General features: G+C 42.0%; 2 non-coding genes across 2 annotated transcripts; both read left to right on the top strand.

The window, feature by feature from the left end:
- Nucleotides 1-3,270: 3,270 nt before the first annotated feature.
- LOC140274134 (U5 spliceosomal RNA) lies at nucleotides 3,271-3,384 on the top strand. The gene has a single exon (XR_011908114.1). It is a non-coding gene; the product is annotated as a U5 spliceosomal RNA (small nuclear RNA).
- Nucleotides 3,385-3,692: 308 nt separating this feature from the next.
- LOC140274350 (U2 spliceosomal RNA) lies at nucleotides 3,693-3,876 on the top strand. The gene has a single exon (XR_011908312.1). It is a non-coding gene; the product is annotated as a U2 spliceosomal RNA (small nuclear RNA).
- The last annotated feature ends 4,251 nt before the right edge of the window (nucleotides 3,877-8,127 follow it).

Genomic DNA, 8,127 nt, shown 5'->3' with positions numbered 1-8,127 from the left:
GGAGACAGGGCCTCCCATTTCTGGGGCTGAGGTTGCCGAGGTGGTCAAAAAGCTCCTCGGTGGCAAGGCCCCGGGGGTGGATGAGGTCCGTCCTGAGTTTCTCAAGGCTCTGGATGTTGTAGGGCTGTCTTGGCTGACACGCCTCTGCAGCATCGCGTGGACATCGGGGACAGTGCCTCTGGACTGGCAGATTGGGGTGGTGGTCCCCCTCTTTAAAAAGGGGGACCGGAGGGTGTGTTCCAACTATAGGGGTATCACACTCCTCAGCCTCCCTGGTAAGGTCTATTCGGGGGTATTGGAGAGGTGGATCCGTCGGATAATCGAGCCTCGGGTTCAGGAGATGCAGTGTGGCTTTCGTCCTGGCCCATTTGTGAGTAATTATGGCTGGACATTCACACCTACTTGCAGCCGAACACCACTTCTCCCGCTTTTGATGATGTATGGACCGGCATTCTTACCTTTTCTAACACATTTTTCAGCAATTATGGTTGGAGATTCACACCTACTCACAGCCGAACACCTCCGCTCCCGCATTTGATGGTGTATATTCGGGCATACGAACCTGTTCTTACCCGCTTTTTACAAACCATGGTCGGACTTTCACACCTTCTTGTAGCTGAACAACTCCGCTCCCTCTTTTGATTGTGTACAGTCGGGCATACAAACCTGTTCTTACCCGCTTTTTACAAACTATGGTCGGACATTCAAACCTTCTTGTAGCCGAACACATCCACTCCTGCTTTTGATGATGTATGGTTGGGCATTCGCACCTTTTCTTACCCATTTTTCAGTAATTATGGGTGGATATTCACACCTTCTTGCAGCGGAACACCTCCTCTCCCGCTTACGATTATGTGCGGTTTGATATTCAAAAATTTTCTTTCATGTTTTATAGCAATTATTGATGGACATTCATACCTTCTTGAAGCCGAACACATCCACTCCTGCTTTTGATGATGTATGGTTGGAATTTCGAACCTACTTGTTGCCCGTTTTTCATTAATTATGGGTAGACATTCACACCTTGTTGCAGCCAAACACCTCCGCTCCCTGTTTTGATCATGTATGTTTTGACATTCGCACCTTTTCTCACCTGCTTTTTACTATTGTCGGCCAATCACAGCTTCCTCTCCACCATACTTGTATGGTAGGAAATTCTCACCCACTCTCATCCGAAGACCTCTCCTCCCGCTTTTGTTAATATTTAGTCGGGCATTCGAACCTTTTCTTACCCACTTTTTACAAATTTTGGTCGAACATTCACACCTACTTGACGCTGAATACTTCCGCTCCACCTTTTAGTGATGTATGGTTGGCATTTGCACCTTTTGTTGCCCTCTTTTTATACTGATTGCTGAAGATTAAGTTGTTCTTTCTCAAACTACAATTTTTTTTTAATTGTTGAAACTTGATTTGAAGTGGATAAATAAGGAGGACAAACAGTTTTAAGTCACGCTGATAGAAGAAATTAATTTTATAGCAAAATCTGTATTTCGTCATATGTCGAGAGATGCTTATTGCTGAAGAAGTTCTTTCTCATTCTACAAAGTACAACGTTGTTTATCGTTGAAACTTGATTAGACATGAATAAATATGAAGGACAAAGCAGTCTTAACTTGGTTTGAGTTAATTCATTCGTTTTATAGGAGAATCCGAATTCGTGCTTATTTTCGGATTCCTGAAGAATGAGTCTGGTTCTTTCTCATAATACAAAGTTTGTTGTTTATTGTTGAAACTTCATCAGAAGTGAAGAAATAAATGAATGCCTATCAACAAATGTGGGATCTAAACTCTACTGCTTCCTCTAAAATAATTTCTTTTCTCAATTCAGAAATGTGTGTGTGTAAGTCACAACACCCGTGACACCAAAACGGCTTTCTTTTCTCTCTTTTCTCTACACTCTGCACTATGAGCACACACACCAAATCAGAAAGGCTTTTTTCTCTCTTTTCTACATTATGGACTGTGGGGACACAAAACCGCTCTCTCTTTTTTTTTTTGATTGTGTGCCAGGGCGTTGTCTCACGTATTAGATTATGCTTAAGATACGAATGGGTTTATCAGTCACATCAGAATCCATACATACTGATCCTCCCGTAATAAAATGGTCGGATCTTATCAAACACACTTTGTTTCTTGTGACAATCAAGTCAGCGAAACAGCGTATACACGTCAAGACACTGAATCAAGTTTGCCACAAGCACTCATAAGTTTGGCAGTATTGCTCTGCCGTCAGCAATCATACACCCATTTTATTTTCGTGAGACGTGCAGGCACCTGTTCATCTACTGTTCTATCACTATGAATTAGTTTATCTATTATCAATAAGGATACTTCTACAACTACTATCAAAGTATGTCCAGACTTCTTATGTTGTCAGTTGCTATATATGAATAAGTGGGTAGCTACTGACAAGCATTAAGCATGTCACACAGCCCAAACATATAACATTTCAGGACACACCACACAGTTAACAACCACAGTGAAGTGTCAAAGCCCAAACATTCAACAGGACACTTACACAACACATTCAAATCAAACAGTCAGACAACATACAAGAACATATACCCCAGCCGGCATTGCTCCCTGCCTATTTTCCTACAGTTCACTATGTGTGCGCACACCTTTATTCACAAACTCTTCAACTTATACTCTTTTACCGAAGCTGCTACAGCTCGATTGGCCGAATACCCTTAGATCCTATTTCGGTGAATTTGACATCTGCCTTACATGTAACAGATTAGCGGTTTAGCAGTTTTAATTTAGTTTGAGTGAAGGAATTCATTTTATAGCAAAATCCGAAATCGTGAAGCACTCATGAAAGTAAGCTTATTCTCGGATTCCTGAAACTTTAGATTTGCTCTTTCTTTTACTGCAAAGTACAACGTTGTTTTTTTTGTATAAATCTTTCTAGACATGGTAAATATGAACGACAAAGCAGTTTTAACATAGTTTGAGTGAAGGAATTCATTTTATAGATAAAATCCCAATCCCAATCCCAAGAGAGAAAAGAGAGTGAATGCGAAGTAGACTTTAACACGGCTATGGGAGCGAGCCGAGTGTGGGCTAACCGGGAGAATTGCTTGAAAGAAACGCGACACTGAATGAGCGGTCAGAACAAAGCCTCAATACGGGATTCTCGTGGTGTTTTTGTTGCTGCCTTGTCTTTTGCATAGAGTAAAAGACAAGGCAGCCATCGACTCAACCAAGCGTCTCAACCAAGCAAAGCTCACCACGCCTGATGCCCTGCTCCCGCAGTGACGGATAATCGTACTCTGGTTTCTCTTCATAACATACAAGTCTTTCGCCTTTTACTAAAGACTTCCGTGGAGAGCAGCACTAATGAGTTGTTTCTATTATTGGCAGGCTTTACCTTTGCGGGTGAAGCCCTTTCTGTCTGTGCAAAAGAAATCTTGCTACTTTGCAGAGTGACTTCTCTGAGTAGAGTCGCCTTACTTGTTGCGACTGTGCCGATGTTCGAAGCTGGAGTGCAAAGTTGTTGCTTGAATGGTGCTTGCTGGAGCATGCGGGAGTGCAAAGTTATACCATTTAAAAGGGCTGAAGAGTGCTCAGTGCAGCGGGTGGGCGGAGGTGCAACGTGACACTCTGGCCACCTATGGCCATAAAAAGAACACTGCTACAAGTGCGCATTGTGCCAGCAAGGGCCCTCGGACCTGAAACAGTGGACAGTTATCGCTTCTCGGCCTTTTGGCTAAGATCAAGTGTAGTATCTGTTCTTATCAGTTTAATATGTCCTCTATACGAGGACAACATATTAAATGGATTTTTAAGAATAGGAGTTGAAAAAGAAGCTTGCTCCGTTCACTCCAAGCCTCGACCCGGTACTGCAGTGCCGCTGGGAACGGTGCGCTCTCCTCTGCTCTTGTGAAAAAGCAAACAGCGGTGTAGGATGAAAGTTTCAGGGAGCCCAAGATGAAACTTTCTTTTAATCTGCTGAGAAAAGAGAGTGAATGCGAAGTGGACTTTAACACGGCTCTGGGAGCGAGCCGAGTGCGGGCTAACCGGGAGAATTGCTTGAAAGAAACGCGACACCGAATGAGTGGTCAGAACAAAGCCTCAATACGGTGTTCCCGTGGTGTTTGTGGCTGCCTTGTCTTTTGCACAGAGTAAAAGACAAGGCAGCCATCGAATAGATTGTTTCTACTTGGTCAGCCGAGGAGCGGGGGGGGGGGGCAAGCGTCTCAACCAAGCAAAGCTCACCAAGTAGGAACAATCGGGCCCTTTTCGATGGCTGCAACACCTGAAAGAGATATTGATGCGAGACCCGATCAAATGCTTTTTCAAAGTCTAAATTTAAGATGACAAGCCGGGTGTTTCTGTCTCTAGCGTAATCAATGATGTCTCGAATCAGTACGAGGCTGTCGGTGAGTTGTCTCCCTGAGATGGCACAAGCTTGGTCTGGGTGAATTACCTCCTCTAAAACAGAGGACATCCGTGTCGCTAAAACCTTGCTAAAATGTTTACAGTCAAAGTTTAAAAGTGTGATGGGCCTCCAATTCTTTAGGTCAGTCTTATCATTTTTTTTATAAAGTAGAGTCACTATTCCCACTCTAAAACTGTCAGGCAGTCGGTCGAGTTTTTCAAAATCTTTAAAAACATCTAAAATGTCTGATGATAAAAGGTCCCAATAGGTCAGATAGAATTCTGCAGGAAGCCCGTCTAAACCCGGAGCTCGACTTCTCTTAAAACCTGTTAGGCATTTTTTTAACTCTAAAGCAGTAAAATTCTGTGTCAAGTGTGCATTCTCTTTTACGGTTTTGTCAACGAATTTTAAGATTTCTGCCGATGTTTCCAAGTGCACTGGTTTCTCTTTGTACATGTTACTATAAAAGGTATGTACAGTTTCAATCATCTCTTGTGTGGATTTTGTTAAAAACCCATCTTCTCTTTTTAGATTTTGAATACACTCCTTTTTATTTATAACTTTCTTTCTTTTTCACCTTCCTCAATTTCCTGCTCCCTGCTTCTTACAAAAATTCCTTTACTCTTTATTTCTGCTAAAACTGACATTTCCTTTTTGACATCTTTGATTTCTTCTTTAAAGTCTATGCCACACTGATTTAGTTTAAAGTAGCGCTGTAAGCGTTTATGTAGTCCCATCATACAGCTATTCTCTTTCCTTTTTTTACGTTTACCTTGCTGTTTAAAAAAAGTCTGGGTCATTTCCTTCACCATTTCCCACCATTGTGCATGTGTTTCGTAGAGGTCTTGAAGGGTCTGCCACTCTTTATAACATTCCCTATACTGACTGACTAGGATTTCATCCTCCAACAGGGAACAGTTGAGTTTCCACAGACCACTTCCTACCGTCACACCAGAAGGGGGTGAAAGGGTGCAGGAGAGCATAAGGTGGTCTGAAAAGAAAACAGGGGTTAATCTAACATCAGTGGGTGGGCAATCTCTAGTAAAGAAATAATCAATGCGAGAGGCTCTGGTGCCATCATGACTAAACCAGGTGAAGCCCTCCTCTCTGGGATGCATGGTTTTAAAACAGTCAGTAAGCTTAAAATCCCTGCATATGCCCTGAAGTAAAATCGAAGTCTTATCCACTTTAAAATCTACCCCTGCTCTTTTTCTATCTTTCCTGCTCAAGATACAGTTAAAATCCCCTCCTACAACTAAAGGTACTTGCCCTAGCATGTAAAGCTGTATATCTTCTAAAAGGTCATACCTTTCATTTTTTCATTACATGTTTGGGCTTTGACACTTCACTGTGGTTGTTAACTGTGTGGTGTGTCCTGAAATGTTATATGTTTGGGCTGTGTGACATGCTTAATGCTTGTCAGTAGCTACCCACTTATTCATATATAGCAACTGACAACATAAGAAGTCCGGACATACTTTGATAGTAGTTGTAGAAGTATCCTTATTGATAATAGATCACTAATTCATAGTGATAGAACAGTAGATGAACAGGTGTTTGCACATGTCTCACGAAAATAAAATGGGTGTATGATTGCTGACGGCAGAGCAATACTGCCAAACTTATGAGTTCTTGTGGCAAACTTGATTCAGTGTCTTGACGTGTATACGCTGTTTCGCTGACTTGATTGTCACAAGAAACAAAGTGTGTTTGATAAGATCCGACCATTTTATTACGGGAGGATCAGTATGTATGGATTCTGATGTGACTGATAAACCCATTCGTATCTTAAGCATAATCTAATACGTGAGACAACGCCCTGGCACACGATAAAAAAAAAAAAAGAGAGAGAGCGGTTTTGTGTCCCCACAGTCCATAATGCACGAATTCGGATTCTCCTATAAAAAGAATTCATTAACTCAAACCAAGTTAAGACTGCTTTGTCCTTCATATATATTCATGTCTAATCAAGTTTCAACGATAAACAACGTTGTACTTTGTAGAATGAGAAAGAACTTCTTCAGAAATAAGCATCTCTCGACATATGACGAAATACAGATTTTGCTATAAAATCAATTCCTTCTATCAGCCTGACTTAAAACTGTTTGTCCTCCTTATTTATCCACTTCAAATCAAGTTTCAACAATTAAAAAAAATTTGTAGTTTGAGAAAGAACAACTTAATCTTCAGAGATAAAGTATAAAAAGAGGTGCAAATGCCAACCATACATACCTAAAAGGTGGAGCGGAAGTATTCAGCTGCAAGTAGGAGTGAATGTTCGACCATAATTTGTAAAAAGCGGGTAAGAAAAGGTTCGAATGCCCGACTATATATTAACAAAAGCGGGAGGAGAGGTCTTCGAATGAGAGTGGGTGAGAATTTCCAACCATAATCTATAAAATACGGTGAAAAAAAATATGTGAATGCCTCATAGAACACTAAAAGCGGAAGTGTTCGGCTGCAAGAAGGTGTGAATGTCCGACTATATTTGGTGAAATGCAGGTGAAGCAAGGTCTGAATGCCCAACCTTACATCATCAAAAGCGAGATCAGAGGTGTTTGGCTGCAAGAAGGCCATAGTTTGCCAAAAGCGGGTAAGGTGCGAATGACCGACTAAATATCAACAAAAGTGGGGGCGGAGGTCTTCGGATGCAAGTGGGTGTGAATATCCCACCATACAAGTATGGTGGAGAGGAAGCTGTGAATGGCCGACCATAGTAAAAGGCGGGTGAGAGAAGGTGCGAATGTCAAACCATACATAATCAAAACAGGGAGCGGAGGTGTTCTGCTGTAAGAAGGTGTGAATGTCCAACCATAGTTGGTAAAAAGCGGGTAAGAAAAGGTTAAAATACCCGACTGTACACAATCAATAGCAGGAGCGGAGTTGTTCGGCTACTAAAAGGTGTGAAAGTCCGACCATGGTTTGTAAAAAGCGGGTAAGAAAAGGTGCGAATGCCCGACAATGTATGATCAAAAGAGGGAGTGGAGGTTTTCGGCTGCAAGAAGGTCTGAATGTCCAACCATAATTTGTAAAAACCGGGGAAGAAAAGGCTCGAAAGCCCGACTATACACCATCAAAAGTGGGAGCGGAGGTGTTCAGCTGCAAGACGGTCTGAATGTCCATCAATAATTGCTAGAAAACATGAAAGAAAATTTTCGAATATCAAACTGCACATGATCATAAGCGGGAGAGGAGGTGTTCAGCTGCAAGAAGGTGTGAATGTCTACCCATAATTACTGAAAAATGGGTAAGAAAAGGTGCGAATGCCTAACCATACATCATCAAAAGAGGGAGCGGAGGTGTTCCGCTGTAAGACGGTGTGAATGTCCGACCATAGATGGTAAAAAGCGGGTAAGAAAAGGTTAAATTACCCGACTGTACACAATCAAAAGAGGGAGCGGAGTTGTTCAGCTAAGAGAAGGTGTGAAAGTCCGACCTTGGTTTGTAAAAAGCGGGTAAGAAAAGGTTCGTATGCCCGAATATACACCATCAAAAGCGGAAGCGGAGGTGTTCGGCTGCAAGATATTGTGAACGTCCGACCAAAGTTTGTAAAAAGCAGTTAAGAAAAGGTTTGATTATCTAACCAAACATAATCAAAAGCGGGAGCAGAGCTGTTCGACTGGAAGTAGGTGTGAATGTCAGATCATAATTTGCAAAAAGCTGATGAGAAAGGGTGAGAATGCCCGACTATACACCATCAAATGCGGTAGCGGAGTTGTTCGGCTGTGAGTAGGTGTGAATCT

This window comes from Leuresthes tenuis, unplaced genomic scaffold (genome assembly GCF_036924035.1).
Source record: "Leuresthes tenuis unplaced genomic scaffold, fLeuTen1.0.hap1 SCAF_17, whole genome shotgun sequence".
In the NCBI taxonomy this organism is placed as follows: domain Eukaryota; kingdom Metazoa; phylum Chordata; class Actinopteri; order Atheriniformes; family Atherinopsidae; genus Leuresthes; species Leuresthes tenuis.
This window is presented reverse-complemented; position numbering and strand designations above follow the sequence as displayed.